Source organism: Rana temporaria, chromosome 9 (assembly GCF_905171775.1).
Source record: "Rana temporaria chromosome 9, aRanTem1.1, whole genome shotgun sequence".
Classification (NCBI taxonomy): Eukaryota; Metazoa; Chordata; class Amphibia; order Anura; family Ranidae; genus Rana; species Rana temporaria.
The window spans coordinates 100,467,383-100,483,950 of NC_053497.1; the positions used below are offsets into that span (position 1 = coordinate 100,467,383).

General features: G+C 47.4%; 1 protein-coding gene across 2 annotated transcripts in view; it reads left to right on the forward strand.

Annotated features, from left to right (window-relative positions):
* Window positions 1-16,568, forward strand: part of LOC120913775 (ubiquitin carboxyl-terminal hydrolase 12-like) — a 66,338-nt gene that overhangs the window by 18,018 nt on the left and 31,752 nt on the right. The window lies entirely within an intron of this gene.

The following is a 16,568-nucleotide window of genomic DNA, read 5'->3' on the forward strand; positions in this document are numbered from 1 at the left end:
GCCACAGTGAATAACGGGGAAGCTGTGTTTACACACAGCTCTCCTCGTTCTTCAGCTCCGGGGACCGATCGGGTTCCGCGGTCACGGAGCTTCGGACCGGGTCGCGGGCGGGCGCCCCTGCGACCCACAGCTGGGCACTTAGAGGACGTACAGGTACATGCTTGTGCCCAGCCGTGCCATTCTGCCGACGTATATGTCAGGAGGCGGTCCTTAAGTGGTTAATATGTGTGTGAACAATTACTGCAGCGTGTCCGGTGTGAATGTGGCTTAAGTGGCTTGAGGAGTAGTGCACTGTTTTAGACTGGTGGTAGGTCAGTACATTATAGCTGAACATTACTCATCGCATTCCCAGATTTGCATGCCAGTGCACTGCAGTTTAGGCCAGAAACATATCAGCAGCCTCTCAGTTTGTGTCTCCTTTTGGCAAATTTAGTGATACAAACAATTCCATTTGTTTAGAAATTGGCTAAAATGAATCATCTCGCTTAGACATCGTATTACGTTGCTGAAAATGAACAGTTCTTTACTATGACAGAAAATAGAAAGAGTTGTACTTTTGGGAGCAAAGGTTCACCTTTTAATGGCATGTTATACAGGTATTATATTTGTTGCTTCTTTTATTTTCTTAAAGGGGTTGTAAAGGTAATTTTTTTTTTTTCTTCCTAAATGGCTTCCCTTACCTTAGTGCAGTCCTCCTTCACTTCCCTCATCCTTCGATTTTTCTTTTAAATGTCCTTATTTCTTCTGAGAAATCCCCACTCCCTGTTCTGTCTGTAACTACACACAGTAATGCAAGTCTTTCTCCCTGGTGTGGAGTGTCCTGCTCACCCCCTCCCTTGGACTACAAGAGAGTCAGGATGCTCTCTACGTTGCAGATGGAGAAAGGAGCTGTGTGTTAGTGGGCGTCTTGACTCTCCTGTAGTCCAAGGGAGGGTGCGAGCACGACACTCCACACCAGGGAGAAAGCCTTGCATTACTGTGTGGAGTTAGACAGAAGAACAGGAAGTGAGGATTTCTCAGGAGAAAAAAGGACATTTAAAAGCAAAATGGAAGGATGAGGTAAGTGAAGGAGGACTGCACTAAGGTAAAGGAAGCCATTTAGGAAAAAAAAATGTACCTTTACAACGCCTTTTAAAGTGGAGGTCCACCCTAAAAAAATAAAAATACACCAAAATCATGCAAAAAAATTGGGGAAAAAAATGTTTTTACTTGCCAGAAATAGCGGTTGCTATGCGGATCTTTCTAATATGTCTCTTCCCATACCGCGGCTGATCTTCTTACTCGTCCTCCCTGCGTTGTCTTCTGTGGAATGGGGTGTGCTGCCTTCTGGGAGCTGTGTGTATCCCAGAAAGCACCTGCCCATTCACAAAAGCGCAGCGAGATTCGCGCATGCGCAGTAGGAAACGGGCATCGAGCTATTGGGTTGGGGGCCCGACATCGCGGGCGCCTAGGACAGGTAAGTGTCCTTATTAAAAGTCAGCAGCTACACTGTTTGTAGCTGCTGACTTTAAAAAAATAAATTGCGGGTGGAACCCTGCTTTAATTACATTTAGGGCATTCACAGCTGTAATGCACAGCCCATGGTGTAATGTGATGCCATTCATTAAGAATGACACCTCTGAGCGTTAAGTACAAAAAAGGGTATCGCACCCCATGCTGAACGCATTAAGAAAAAAAAAAAGTCAAGTCTCTTTTTGTGCATTATGGTATGATGCTACATTCTTACTGAATTGGCTGCCATAGCATAGTGTACCTTTTAAAGTACAATAAAGCTGGCCGTACACCATACAATTTTCTTATTCAATTTTATATAGATTTACCTTCAACTGTGTAGTGCAAGGGGCTGCCTGATTGCATACACATTGAAAGTGTTCAGGCTTGACCGCATATTATATGGTTTTGGTAAATCTAAAGGAAAGTTGTACAAGACAATTGTATAATGTATGGTAAGACTAACACTTGGCTTTAAAGTGGTTGTGAAGGCTCAAGGTTTTTTATCTTTATGCATGAAGGTAAAAAAAGACTTCTGTGTGCTGCTCCCCCCCAGCCGCGTAATACTCACCTAAACCCCCTCATGGTACGTTGATGTGCACGAGAGACTCAGCTGTCCCGGGTCTCCCTCTCCATATTGGCTGAGACAGCAGCAGGAACCATTGGCTCCCACTGCTGTCAGTCACAACCAGTAAGAAGAAAGCAGAGGCATGGCTCTGTATCTTATGGACTTATAAAGCAGGGCTTGGGAGATGAGCATGCACCAGTGCCCCCCCATAGCATACGGTTTGCTATGCTATACAGGGCCTCCAAAAAATGTGATGGTAGGCACTTCAATTTATATAAATTATGTATTATATTGCTCCTTTAAGGCCCAAATGTGCTCCTTGGATTTTGGGACCCCCTATGCATCTAGGCTGTGAATAAGTCTCACATATGTGGTAGGGGTGCTGAATTTAATCGATGCATAGCGATTTTGGGGGTCCCCGATGCGGCAGTAATGCATGCGACCCCAATAATCGATGTCCGTGACGTCATCCGACATGCCCCGCCCCTCCCGGGAGATCGCTCTGAGCAGGTCTTTTAAAATACTTGTTTTGTAATAAATGCGCATTATAATCCATTAAGTGGCCACCGCTGTATGTGCTTTTTTTAAATATATGCAGATTCATACCTCATAGCTCCATGTGTAGTAACTGTACATGCGATTATGTGACTCCATGGTGCGGCCCGCCTCTCTTCCTCTGTCCTCTCACATCCCTCGTCTCAAGTCTCTTCTGACGTCGGCCCCGCCCGCCTCTCTTGTGCTCTGTTACTTTAGCTAAAGACGATGGGCGGGGCTGAGAACGGACATCATGAGAGATGAGATGAGAGGAGAGAGGCAGGCCCGACCATGTAGTCACATGAGGGGAATATACAGTTGTATACACACGGAGCTATGAGGTATGAATCTGCATATGTTTTAAAAAGCACATTACAGCAGTGGCCACTTAATGGATTATAACAGCATTTATTATCACAGGTATTTTATCAGCAGTATGTGACTGTGTACACTACACGTGCTCTGCCTGTGCTGACATTTCTCTGGCTCTCTGCACATTCCACTGTGTTAACTCCTTGTGTGCTGGAATGTGCAAAGCCCAGAGAAATGTCAGCAGACAGTGCAGTGAAACTCACAGAGCTGTTTGTCAGTTGTGGATTCTAATCCCTCTTGACCTCCCAGCAGCCGTGTGTGTGTGTGTGTGTGTGTGTGTGTGTGTGTGTGTGTGTGTGAATTCCTGTACCCTGTAGTGCACCGGATTAGGCAAATGTATTTTTCTCATTGTTCCCTCCAATCATCCTCTGTGCGCAGAACAGCATGTAAGTACAGAGGAGGAGGGGGTGCTGTGTTCCGGGGACACAGGGGGGGGGGTATGGGCATGTAGTGGAATCTGATGTGTCACCTGTGATAAGTCATTGTCACTGCAGGCAGGGACTGGGCTGTATGCAGGAGAAATATAGACCATCTCCTGTACTATGTCCACAGTCTCTGATCATCTCCTGTACTATGTCCACAGTCTCTGATCATCTCCTGTACTATGTCTGCAGTCTCTGATCATCTCCTGTACTATGTCTGCAGTCTCTGATCATCTCCTGTACTATGTCCACAGTCTCTGATCATCTCCTGTACTATGTCCACAGTCTCTGATCATCTCATGTACTATGTCTGCAGTCTCTGATCATCTCCTGTACTATGTCTGCAGTCTCTGATCATCTCCTGTACTATGTCTGCAGTCTCTGATCATCTCCTGTAGCATGTCTGCAGTCTCTGATCATCTCCTTTAGTATTTTGGGGGGAGAGCCATGCGCACTTGCGCTGCAATCGTGATGCATCGCGGAATCGAATAGAATCGAATCGTGGACTTGATAATCGTAATCGCAACGAATCGTGAGACCGGTGAAGATGCACAGCCCTAATATGTGGTATTCCCATACTTGGGAAGCATAGCAGAATGTGTTTTGGGGTGTAATTTTAAGTAATCCTATGCTGCGTGTGAGTCATACTGTAACTTGTTAAAATGAATGTGAGGGGAAAGAAAAATGAATTTGACTTAATTTCTTAATTTTCCAAACATTGTGACAAAAAATGTCAACTTCACAAAACTCGCCATGTCTCTTAATAATTTGTCCATTACATTGACTAAAGCTGGCCATAGATGGTTTGAATCTTGGACGGCTCAGCAGGGACCGAACCAGATCTCCAGAGAGAGAGATATAATTTTGCCCCGATACAAATCATTAGTAAAATCTCATCTGGAATATGCAGTTTAGTTTTGGGCACCAGTACTCAAAAAGGATATCGGGGGACTGGAGATATCAGTTTGGTTGCCCTTCTCTGCACTAAGAGACATGGAGGAACTCGGCTATGAGGAAAGATTAGAGGAACTGAATTCTCTCTTGAGAAGAGGAGTTTAAGAGGGGATATGATCAACATGTACAAATACATAAGGGGTTCATATAGTGAGCTTGGCGCTGAGTTTTTCACTTAAATGTCATCCTTGCAGAAGAAACAACCATCTCTGCAGCACTGCACTAATCAGGCCTGTATGGTAAAGTGGCCAGACAGAAGCCACTAGTCAGTAAAAGACCCATGACAGCCCACCTGGAGTTTGCCAAAAGGTACCTGAAGAACTCTCTGACCATGAGAAACAAAATTCTCTGGTCTGATGGAAACAGATTGAACTCTGGCCTGAATAGCAAGCGTCATGTCTGGAGGAAACCTGGCACCACTCATCACCTTGCCAATACCATCCCTACAGTGAAGCACGGTGGTGGCAACATCCTGCTGATGAAAAACATCCCCACAGCATGAACTGGGAATCTTGTCAGGATTGAGGGAAAGATGAATGCAGCAATGTACAGAGACATCCTTGATGAAAACCTCCTCCAGGGCACTCTGGATCTCAGACTGGGACGAAGGTTCATCTTCCAACAGGACAACGACCTTAAGCACACAGCCTACATAACAATGAAGTGGCTACGGGACAACTCTGAATGTCTGAGTGGCCCAGACTTGAACCCAATTTGAACATCTTTGGTGAGATCTGAAAATGGCTGTGCACCGACGCTCCCCATGCAACCTGATGGAACTTGAGAGGTCCTGCAAAGAAGAATGGTAGAAACTGACCAAGTATAGGTGTGCCAAGCTTGTAGCATCATACTCCAAAAAACTTGAGGCTGTAATTGGTGCCAAAGGAGCTTCACCAAAGTATTGAGCAAAGGCTGTGAATACTTATGTACATGTGATTATATATCTCTCTCTCTATATATATATATATATATATATATATATATATATATATATATATATATATATATATATATATATATATATATATATATATATATATATATATATATATATATAAATATTCTATATGTATGTGTGTGTGTGTGTGTGTGTGTGTGTATATATATATATATATATATATAATAATCTATATAGGTTTGTGTGAAAGTAAACTATGGTGTATATATATATTTGAAAATTTATCAATCCTGAGATATTTTCTTAAGGCTCTCTAAAGACGGTACAATTACCACCCAAATTACTCTTTTTTGGAAAGTACAGTCTGAGGTATTTTTTTTTAACAGAGATGTTTTATTGAGACAAAAAAAGCAGGGTTACATAGACACATGTATACAAAAGCACAGTACTACACAAACATCAGGGGGAGTTTGTAGGGCTCATAGCGAGTCCAAGACCCTAGCCACTGCACATTGTCAGGGTGAAAAACAGGATGTCCAAATCCCCACCCGTACCATAGGAAACGTATCGGGGTCCTCAACAATGCCCGCCCCCCTCTGAGGATCATACAGGAAGGGGGAGAGCAGTAGACCAGAGAGCGCAGAGAGGGGGGGGGCTGGGGGGGGAAGGGTGAGGGGGGAGAAGGCAATAAGGAGCAGCTTTTATTATACATGAATAGTTCAGCAGCCGAACCTGGAACCACCTCTAGCCCCTGGCATCAATCCACACGGACCACACTTTGTCAAACTTCGCCGGGCACTGTCTACTCTCATACGTGATCCTGTACAGCGGGAGCACTTTATTGATAGACAGGGTCCAAGAGTCTACCGTAGGCGGATCTGCCGCCTTCCACTTGAGGAGGATTTCCCTCCTGGCATAGAAGAGGGAGAAAGTAAGAAATAGCTTGGAGTATCTGTCCACCTCCTCCAAATGGCTCAGGAGGAGAAGTAGGGGCTCCACCGGGATCTGCAGCCCAGACACGGACCTCGGCAACCCGGCTCCAGTAGGGCTGGATCCTGGGGCAGGACCACACCATGTGCCAAAACGAGCCCTCGTGGATCCCACAGCGCGGGCAAAGGGGGTCTCGCTGGGGGAAGATACGGGCCAGCCTTTGAGGGGTGTAGTAGGCCCTGTGTAAAAATTTGATCTGGATGCGGGTCGACCCAGTGTCATACGCTACCGTCAGGTAAAGATAAAGGGTAGATAACGGGCGCCCCATGGAACGTGAAGTCAAGAGTCGCTCGATCGAGTCCGATTGGAGTGTGAGTCTGTCCGGGAATTGGGCTCCGTATGCGTGCCTAAGCTGCCAGTACCGGAAAGTCCACTGCGGCGGTATCGAGTACCGGTTTCTTAGCTCCTGAAAAGTCATGAGAGTGCCATCGGATACAATATGTTTAATAGTTGTTATCCCCTTACTAGCCCACACCGAGGGGTCGGGAAGAGAGTGGAAGTGGGGCAGGAGGGGGTTACCCCAGAGAGGGATATGAGGGGAGACATGGGAGGGTTTAGCGTAGATTCCCCTAGCGTCCTTCCAGGCCCTGATAGTGGTCTGCATGGGAACCGTGACTGAAGGGGCCGCCCGGCAACCCCGGAATGCTAGGTTGCTCAGAGCGGCGTATGAGCCCAGAACAGCAGCCTCCAGCGTGACCGCCGGGTTCTGCTTGGGCTGGGCGAACCACCACCTGACCGTAACCAAAACCGCCGCCCAGTAGTACAGCTGAAAGTTTGGGAGCGACAGGCCACCTCCCGAGAGGGGTAGGTACAGCGTTTTCTTAGCTATCCTAGGGGTCTTACCCGCCCAAACAAAAGCCCCCAGCTGACTCTCCAGCTTCTTGAAAAATTCCCTCGAAAGGTGGACTGGGGTGTTCCGAAAAAAGTACAAAAATTTGGGCAGGAGTACCATCTTCAGGAGGTTAATCCTACCCACCGGTGTCAAAGGGAGCGAGCGCCACGCCGCAAGTTTAGTGGTGACCTGTCTCATCAGAGGTTGGAGGTTTCGTGCTACAAAATCGTCTAACACCGCAGTGACCCTGACTCCCAGATATTTAATTTCCCCTACCCATTTAAGCTGCGAGCGAGAATTGGAGCTAGTGGGGGAGGGATGGAGTGAGAAGAGTTCAGATTTATCCCAATTGATGCGGACTCCAGAGAAGCCCGCAAAACGGTCAAACTGGGCCAGTGCCTTGTCAAGGGAAGTGGACGAGTCGGCTAAGTACAGTAGGGCGTCATCAGCGTAGAGGGAGATTTTTTCGTGTAGAGGACCAACCCGAACCCCCCGAATCTCTCCGACCGCCCTAATAAGAGCCGCAAGGGGCTCTATGGCGAGCGCGAAGAGACCCGGGGAAAGGGGACACCCCTGTCTCGTACCCCGCTGCAATGGGAATGGATCCGAGAGACACGCATTTGTAGAGACCCTGGCCCGGGGGGAGTCGTAGAGAAGTCTGACCCAGGAGATATACTTGGGACCAAATCCAAATTTGGCAAGGACCGCCCACAGGTACCTCCACTCAACGGAGTCAAAAGCCTTCTCGGCGTCGAGGGAGGCCACCAGGGTTTGGCCCGTGTCGTCTGCCCTAGCAATATGGGTAAAGAGCCTCCTGAGATTAATGTCAGTACCCCTACCTGGCATGAAGCCCGTTTGATCAGGGTGCACCAAGGCCGTGATGACCGTGTTCAACCTGATAGCCAGGACTTTAGCAAGCAGTTTAGCATCGACATTTAGTAATGAGATGGGCCTGTAGGAGGGGCAAAGAGAGCGGTCTTTACCCGGCTTTGGAATAACCACAATCACCGCTTCGCCCATGGAGGTGGGAAGAGAGTGCAGGTGGTCAGCAGCCACCAGCACCTCCCGGAGTCTAGCAGCCAACACATCAGGGTACTGTTTGTAAAGTTCTACGGGGAGACCGTCGGGTCCGGGGGTCTTGCCCGGCTGCATGGTCTTAAGTGCTTTAAGTAATTCATCCAGGGAGATGGGTCTGTCAAGGGTAGTCCGATATTTGTCAGATAGGACAGGGACGTCAACCTCCTCCAGGTAAAGGGCCAAGTCGTCGTCGGCAAAGGTCACCTGTGTTGTGTAGAGACGCTGGTAGTATTCTGCAAAGGTCCGGGTGATCTCCTCCGGGGTGTACAGAATGCCCCCGTCAGGACCAGCAATCTGGGGAACGGCCATGCCCCCCGAGTGCTCCCTCGAGAGCCACGCAAGGAGCCTGCCCGATCTCTCCCCCTGTTCAAATATACGGTGGGATTGTGCCAGCAGTCTCTTCTGGGTCAGGGAAGTACGGAGTGTCATAACCTCTCTAGTGAGGGATTGCAGCGTGATATAGTGTTGGGGGTCACGGGATCGGACATACAATGCCTCCTGCGCTGTGGCAGCAGCCTCAGCCGCAACCAGCGCAGAACGCCTTTCCCTCCTAACTCGAGCTATAATGGTCTGATACTGGCCCCTGGTGAAGGCCTTGAAGGCATCCCAGACCATAGCCGGGGAGGCCGTGCCCGGGTTAGTAGTCCAAAAGTTATCTAGTACTCCCGTGAATTGCGCCTCAACATCCTGGTCTGAGATCCAGAACCGTGACAGCCGCCACAGCCCGGCTCGGGTCCCCGTGTCCCCCAGACTCAACCACAGAGGGGCGTGATCTGAAATACCCCTGGGGAGTATCTTAATCTCCCCGACCCTAGAGAGGACCGACTGACCCGCGAAGGCCAGGTCTATGCGGGAGAAGGAGGCGTATGAGGCAGAGTGACAGGTGTAGGCCCGCTCCTGAGGGTGTCTCCACCTCCAAAGATCGGTCAAGCCGTAGGCCTCAGCCCAGGAAACCAGTCCCGGGGAAGAGGGACCCACACCCGCCATCCTGTCCACAGCCGGGTCGGGGGCCATGTTAAAGTCGCCCAGCACTATCATGTGGTCCGAAGCAAAGTCAGCTAAAATAGCAGTTATCTTATTCAACAATACCAGGGAGGCTGGGGGGGGCAGGTAGAGACCCACAATAGACCACGTCTGGGATAGGATTCTAGCATTGATAACCACATATCTGCCGTCTGGGTCCAGCGCCAGGTCCAGGAGCTTGAAAGGCAGGGATTTATTAACTAAAATGCTCACCCCTCTAGCAAAGGTGGAATATGTGGAATGATAGTGGGCGGCAACCCAGGGTTTTTTAAGGGCCAGAGTTCTACTGCCCACTAAATGGGTTTCCTGAAGAATACAAATGTGAGGGTTATGGGACCTGATAAATTGGAACACCAGTGACCTCTTAACCGGAGAGTTGAGGCCCCTGGTGTTCCAGGACATAATGTTAAGTACCGGCATAGTGGACCGGATCATAGAAATAAAGCTCCAGGGAAACTGGCGCCAGGGCCCGAGGCGGGTCCCACAGCACAAGGCTAGACAGTGTACAACACCGTGCATGCTCAATAAAACATCTGGACATAAACTCAAAGAAAAACAAAAAACAAAATGAGTGAAAGGAAAAAAAAGCACATAGTATAACCAGCCCAGAAAGGGCAACAAACCCCCCCCCCCCTGCTCAGTCCCTTAAAACTGGGAAGAGCTTCCATTCCCCAGTCCCACATCAGCACGCTGGCTGCAAACGGGGGTAGATGTGCAAGAGGCGAGCCGGGGCCCACCGGATATCCGGGGGGTGTCCGCTTGAGCACGATGCCTCTCCGCTCCTGGCCTCTCCATATGAAATTAACAAGCAGGTGGGGCAGGACATCAGAAACAGGGGGGAGGAAAGAACCCCATGACAACGTTCAGTGTGTCGTCCCCCCTCCCCTGCTAGGGTGCTGACCTCCTACAGTCATGCCACACCTCACATCAACATAAACCGACGGGGGAAAAATAAAAATTCTTCTCTTTCTGTTCCCTTCCCTTCTCTTGAAAGAGCCAAAAAAAAAAATTTTTTTCAATAAAAAAACTTTCCCAAGGAAGGATCCCCGCAGGTGGGTGTAGGCTGCATATCATAGAAAGTAGGCTTAACTTAATGTTCTCCTGAGAAACTCAGGGGCTCAAAACTTGTGTTACAACGTCAGGTATAAACAGGGTGTCTTTGGTACGGCTCTCCAGCCAAGAGACCCCCGAAGGGGGTGTGGAGTCCTCCCAAGGTCCCACCGCATGGCCCCCCCACAGGCCTTCTAAGGCAAGGATAATAGTCAGGGGAGGGGGCCTCGGAGGGAGAGTCATCCGACCGAAAGAAGGGGGGCAAAAAGCCAACAACATGGGGGTCAGAGTCTCCATCCAAGATGCGGGGGTTAGAGCAGCAAATGAGACGAGGGAGAAAAAACAAGGAAGGTACTCACGGCTACTTGCTTAACGGTGCGGAGGTAGGGTGTCAAGCCAGTCAGAGGCCTCTCTCGGGGTGTTAAAGAACCGGAGGGATTCGCCATCTTGGACCCTGAGCCTGGCCGGGAAAAGGACGCTGTATTTGATGTTCCGGGCCCTCAGGGCTCCCTTGACCTGGTCAAAAGACTTGCGTTGCCGTTGAGTCTCAACGGAGTAGTCAGGGAAAATCATCAGCCTTGAGTTCTGGAAACGGATTTCTCCTTGCTGCCTGGCCGCCCGGAGGACCTCGTCTTTATCCCTAAAGTTCAGGAGCCGCAGGATGAATGTCCTCGGGGGGGGCTCCCGGAGGTCCTGGCTTAGGGGGGACCCTGTGCGCCCTCTCCGCGGTGTAATGTGGGGAGAATCTCGCGTCCGGGAGAACGGATCGGAGCAAGTCCTCCACGTAGGCCGTCGGGTCCTTCCCCTCGACCCCCTCCGGGAGGCCGATGATGCGGAGATTGTTCCTCCGATTTCTATTTTCGGCGTCTTCGGCCCTAAACTCCAAGGCCTTCACCTTAGTGTGGAGTGTGCGGAGGGAAGCCGAGTGGTCGCTGGAATCGTCCTCGAGGAGCCCGATGCGTTGCTCCGTCTCCGTGACCCGAGAGCGGAGCTTGTCCATGTCCTGACGGATGAGCCCCACATCGAGCTGCACTTCCTCTATCTTGGCCGTCAGGGTGGACTGGCAGGTCGCTATGGCAGCCATCACCTCCGGGAGCCAGGATGGTCTGGAGTCCGCGGGGTCCGCGGGCGGATGAGACGCCATGCGGGAGGAGCGCGTGGTGCGCGGCTCCACGTGGTAGGCCGGAGGGGGCTGAGATACCTCCGTCTGTGGAGGGAAACGAAGCCTCTTTCCTTTACCGGACTGCGCCCGGGGGATCCCTCGCCTCATCCAGGTGGCAGCGGGCGGAAAGATATGAGGCTGCAGACCACAGGAACGGATCTAAGGGGAGAAGCCAGCGGAGCTCACGGAGAATGCGACCGCTCACGTCGCCATCTTGGACACCCAGTCTGAGGTATTTAGCAAGATGCATGGCGAGTTTTTTTTTTTTTTTTTTTTTATCGCATGTTTTTGGGAAATGTATGAATTAAATCAAATATTTTTTATTTCTTTTCACACTAATCAGATTTTGACTTTATTTTTTTGGTTAAAAAGCAGAACAAAAATGCATTAAAAAATGTTTCTGTTTAAGCCTCTGTTCACATATATGCGGTGTGGGAAACGCAGCGAATCCTATGCATTCCCTGCACCCCATGGAAATCGCATGATGTTCATGCGAACCGCAGTGGGTGTCAATTTTTAGGTTTACCGACACCCCACAACTGTTTTCAAAATGCAGTGTGATTGACCGAATCTGATCGCATAATTGTGAACGCCCATGGGATTCGATTCCAGTGCGGGCAAAAAAGGGTCCTGCACTTTTTTTTGTGTGATTTCAGCCATACAAATTAATGTAATGTGAATCGCATGCGATGTGTCGCACTGCATATATGTGAACCAACACTAAATCCTATGGAACCCTTCACACCAGTGGGCTGCGGGTGTGGTACTTTTTTAAAAGGCCTGCATGCTCCATTTTTGATGCATGTATATGAAGCGCACCAAAAATGCACCTCCCTCTGGCAATGAACAAAACACGCATTGTGGTTGTGTTTTTGGTGCAATTTTTTAGTCATGTCCATGTTTTACATGTGCCGTGTGAAAGGGCCCCTGTTATAAACGGCGCAGCTCATAGCAATTTGCAGATGAAGGAGAGCCTGATGGTTTTTATCTTTTTTTTTTTTTGTTTTTTTTTCTGCTCGTGTGGCAATTTTTTGTTTTTTTAATGTACATATGCACACAATGCAAGTATCTAAATGGCTCAAGTCTGCCCTAAATACTCAAGTGAAAATCTTTCCATTTACTCCATGACCTGTTTAAGATCATGCCATTAATGTGGAAAATCGCCTCTGTTGGACAGCTTTAGCATGTGATGTCTGTAGAGCTATCTGTTGTGTATCTGCTTGATGTCAATGGAGGTGTGAGGAATCAGTAATGCCTATATTGCTGCATCTTTTGTAGCCCATAAAAATTCCACACAGCTTTAACCTCCAGACTTTAATCCCCTTCCTTGCCAGTCCATTTAATTTTTTTTCAGTGCAGTCACTGTCACACAATTATTTTGAGACAAACGGAGCTTTCTTTTGGTGTTTAATCACCACAGTTTTTTGAAAAAAGGGGAGAGTGTCGCCTCTTTTAAAATAGGGGTACAAGGAGTAAAAATTGTGCCTACATCCCATTGAATATAGAAAATGATATGACCACAAATATTTGACAACTTTTAGGTGCTTGAGGCCAATAAAGGTCAATATTTGGGTTAGGGGGAAGGGGATTTTGGGGGGGACTTTTCGCGGCACTGATACAAACAATCTGGTAAAAGGTATCGATATTTATTTAACAAGAAAAATACAAATATAATACAAAAGAAAATTTAAGAACAATCCCCACATTATACATCAGAAAGCAATTAACAGACTGTGTTTTAGTGGAATCGATGACCTCGACCGGTTTCGCGGTTTTACCGCTTCTTCAGGAGGAGATTAAGTTCCAGGTTGGTCATATGGTCGGACGTGGAGCCTGGCAAAAGCCTTCTGTGGCGCGTGGAGGGGGATATTTTTATTTAGACGGGCTCATCAATATATTAATAATACGCAAATTACTGGGGCACAAGGAATAAGGTAGAATCAGCCTTATGTAGTAGCTTTACATTGCCAGGATAAGGGCAATCGCTGTACAGTCGGTCCAACTCGAATGCAAGACATTCACATGTGTCCCCAGGGAGAGCATCCGTGCTAACTCACAGAAGCGGCTGTGTAAGCCGCTTTTGTAAGTATCCCTGGACGGCGTGTGACGTCATCGAATTGCGACGCCGCCGCCCCAGTTTTTTATTTTAGGAAATACATATATATTTGCACCCACTTCCGGGCATAGACCCCCGCGGGGGTCACGCCACTTCTCTCCCCCCCCCCCCCTATCTTCTGGGAAACACACAGGTCCCAGATAACAGAGGAGACCAGTTAGGATGCGCAGCGCGACTTGCACTTGTGCAGTAGGGAACTGGGAAGTGAAGCCGCAACGCTTCACTTCCTGATTCCTTCACCGAGCATGGCGGCGGGGGCAGCCAAGAGCTGAGCAATTACTCGGCTTCGGCTGCCGACATCGCGGGCACCCTTGACAAGCGACTCGGATGGACGTGAACTATGGATCCATGAAGATTAGCATGCCATGAGCTATGCTTCACTGCCGCTTCAATGCACTACTGTGCATATGGGAGGAAATCCTGACCTGGCTTGGCACAATACAACACTGCATAATTTTACAGTGGTACGCCTTCTTAATATATATTCTTTGTGAAATATTAAGTTCACAGGTCTGACGACATATGCTTGTACAAAGGTCAGGAGTTGCGTAAAGAATACCTATCTTGCATGTGTTGCCGTGCAGACTGTCTTATAGATATATCTATGTTTATATGTCTTTGGAAACCTTAAATATGACCACAGAGTAGAAGTTCCAGACCAGCCATTACTTATGTATCTCCTTAACCATATAAGACCCGGACCATTATGCAGGTAAAGGACCTGGCCCCTTTTTGCGATTCAGCACTGCGTCGCTTTAACTGACAATTGCACGGTCGTGCAACGTGGCTCCCAAACAAAATTGGCGTCCTTCCCCCCCCCCCCCCCCCACAAATAGAGCTTTCTTTTAGTGGTGTTTGATCACCTCTGCAGTTTTTTATTTTTTGCGCTAATAACAAAAATAGAGTGACAATTTAAAAAAAAAAAACAATATTTTTTACTTTTTGCTATAATATCCCCAATTTAAATAAAAGAAATTCTCTGCTTAGGCCGATATGTATTCTATATATTTTTAGTAAAAAAAAAAAAAATTGCAATAAGTGCAAATTGATTGGTTTGATCAAAAGTTATAGCGCCTACAAAATGGGTTATTGATTTGTGGCATTTTTATTATAATTTTTTTTCTTTTTACTAGTAATTAGCTGCGATTATTTTTTTAATCATGACTGTGACATTGCGGCAGACAGATCAGACACTTTTAACACTATTTTAGGACCGTTGACATGTATACATTGATTAGTGCTATAAATATGCACTGATTACTGTATAAATGTCATTGGCAGGGAAAGAGTTAACACTAATGGGCAATCAAGGGGTTAAATATGTTACCTAGGCAGTGATTCTAACTGTGGGGGGATGGAACTGACTAGGGGAGGAGACAGATCAGTGTTCCTATATACTAGGGGCACACAATCTGTCTCCTCTCCCCTGACAGGACGTGGATCTATGTGTTTACACACACATCCACGTTCCTGCTCTGTCACAAGCGATCGTGGGTGCCTGGCGGACATTGTGGCCGCTGGGCACGCGCATTAGCTCCTCGGTGAAGCGGTGGCTCACCCCCGGCCCCTATATGGCAGAGGACACCAGTGGTTAAAGAATACCTGAGTGAGTAGGCAAACACATTTTATTTTATATGGGATTCATTTTCAACAGTAGGTCATAACAGAATGGCACAATCCATAAAACAAAACCTGGCAACAAGTAAACGAATAAAATGAGAACCTGTTCCCAAAAGTCTGCATACCCTTAGTTTTTAATACTGTGTGTATTGCCCCTTTTAGCAACAATGGCAGTGTGCGATCTTATGAATTGTGGTCCATGAGGCCCTGAATTCTTGCAGGTGGTATAGCTGCCCATTCATCTTGGCAAAATGGCTCCAGTTCATGCAAATCTTTTGGTTGTCTTGCATGAACCGCAAGAGTGGCTCGATAATATTAAGATCAGGAGACAGAGGTCTACTACAGAACCTTCACCTTTTTCTGCTGTATCCACTGGAGGGTCAAATTGGCCTTGTGCTTGGGGGGCATTGTCATGCTGAAAAATCCAAGTGTCCCATGAGCAACTTTCGTGCAGAAGCATGCAAATGCCAGTATTTTCTGACCACATGCTGCTTTCATCTTGCCAACAATTTTCACAAGACTCCCTGTGGGTTTATAACTCACCCCCCCCCACCAAAACATCAGTGAGTCACCACCATTCTTCACAGTGGGGATGGTATTCTTGTTGCTATAGACCTTGTTGACCCCCTCCAAACATAGCGTTTATAGTTGTGACCATGAAGCTCTTTTTTTGGTTTTGTCACTCCAGATAACAGTATGCCAGAAGCTGTAAGGCGTGTCAAGGTGTTGTCAGGCATATTGTAACCATGCTTTTTTGTGGCATTGGGGCAGTAAAGGCTTCTTTCTGGCAACTATCATTGTATTGTGCTCCTTAAAACAACCACACAGCCTTTTTCCAGAGCAGCCTGTATGCCTCCTGAGGTTATCTGTGGGGTTTTCTTTGTATCCCAAACATTTCTTCTGCCAGTTATGGCTGCAATATTTCTTGGTCTACCTGACCTTCGCTTTGTATCAAGAGATCCTTGAATTTCCCACTTCTTAATAAATCATTGAACCTGTACTGACTGGCATATTCAAGGCCTTGGATTTATTTTTAAATCCTTTCCCATGTTTATAAAGTGCCATTACCTTGTTACGCATTTCTTTTGACAGTTCTTTTCTGAATTGTGTATGTCTGCAAGCTAGTGCACGAGATAAGTAATAACCTGTCACTCAAGCAAGGACTTTGGCCTTTATCTGGAAGTCTGTTTTATTTCACTGAACAATAAAAAGAGGATTGCTCAGCGCTGGATTAACTCTGTGTGGCAAGACTGGGCACAGATGATAGGAAATCTTATTCTCTACATTGTGACATCAACATTTTTTTAGGGCTGCAACTAACAATTATTTTCATAATCGATTAGTTGTCCGATTATTGTTTCGATTAATCGGATAATAGCCTTTAAAAAAAAAAATGGCATTTAAAAAAAATTTTGGGCCAATTTGTAAAGGCAGATTACAAAACGCAAATTGCCGCAAA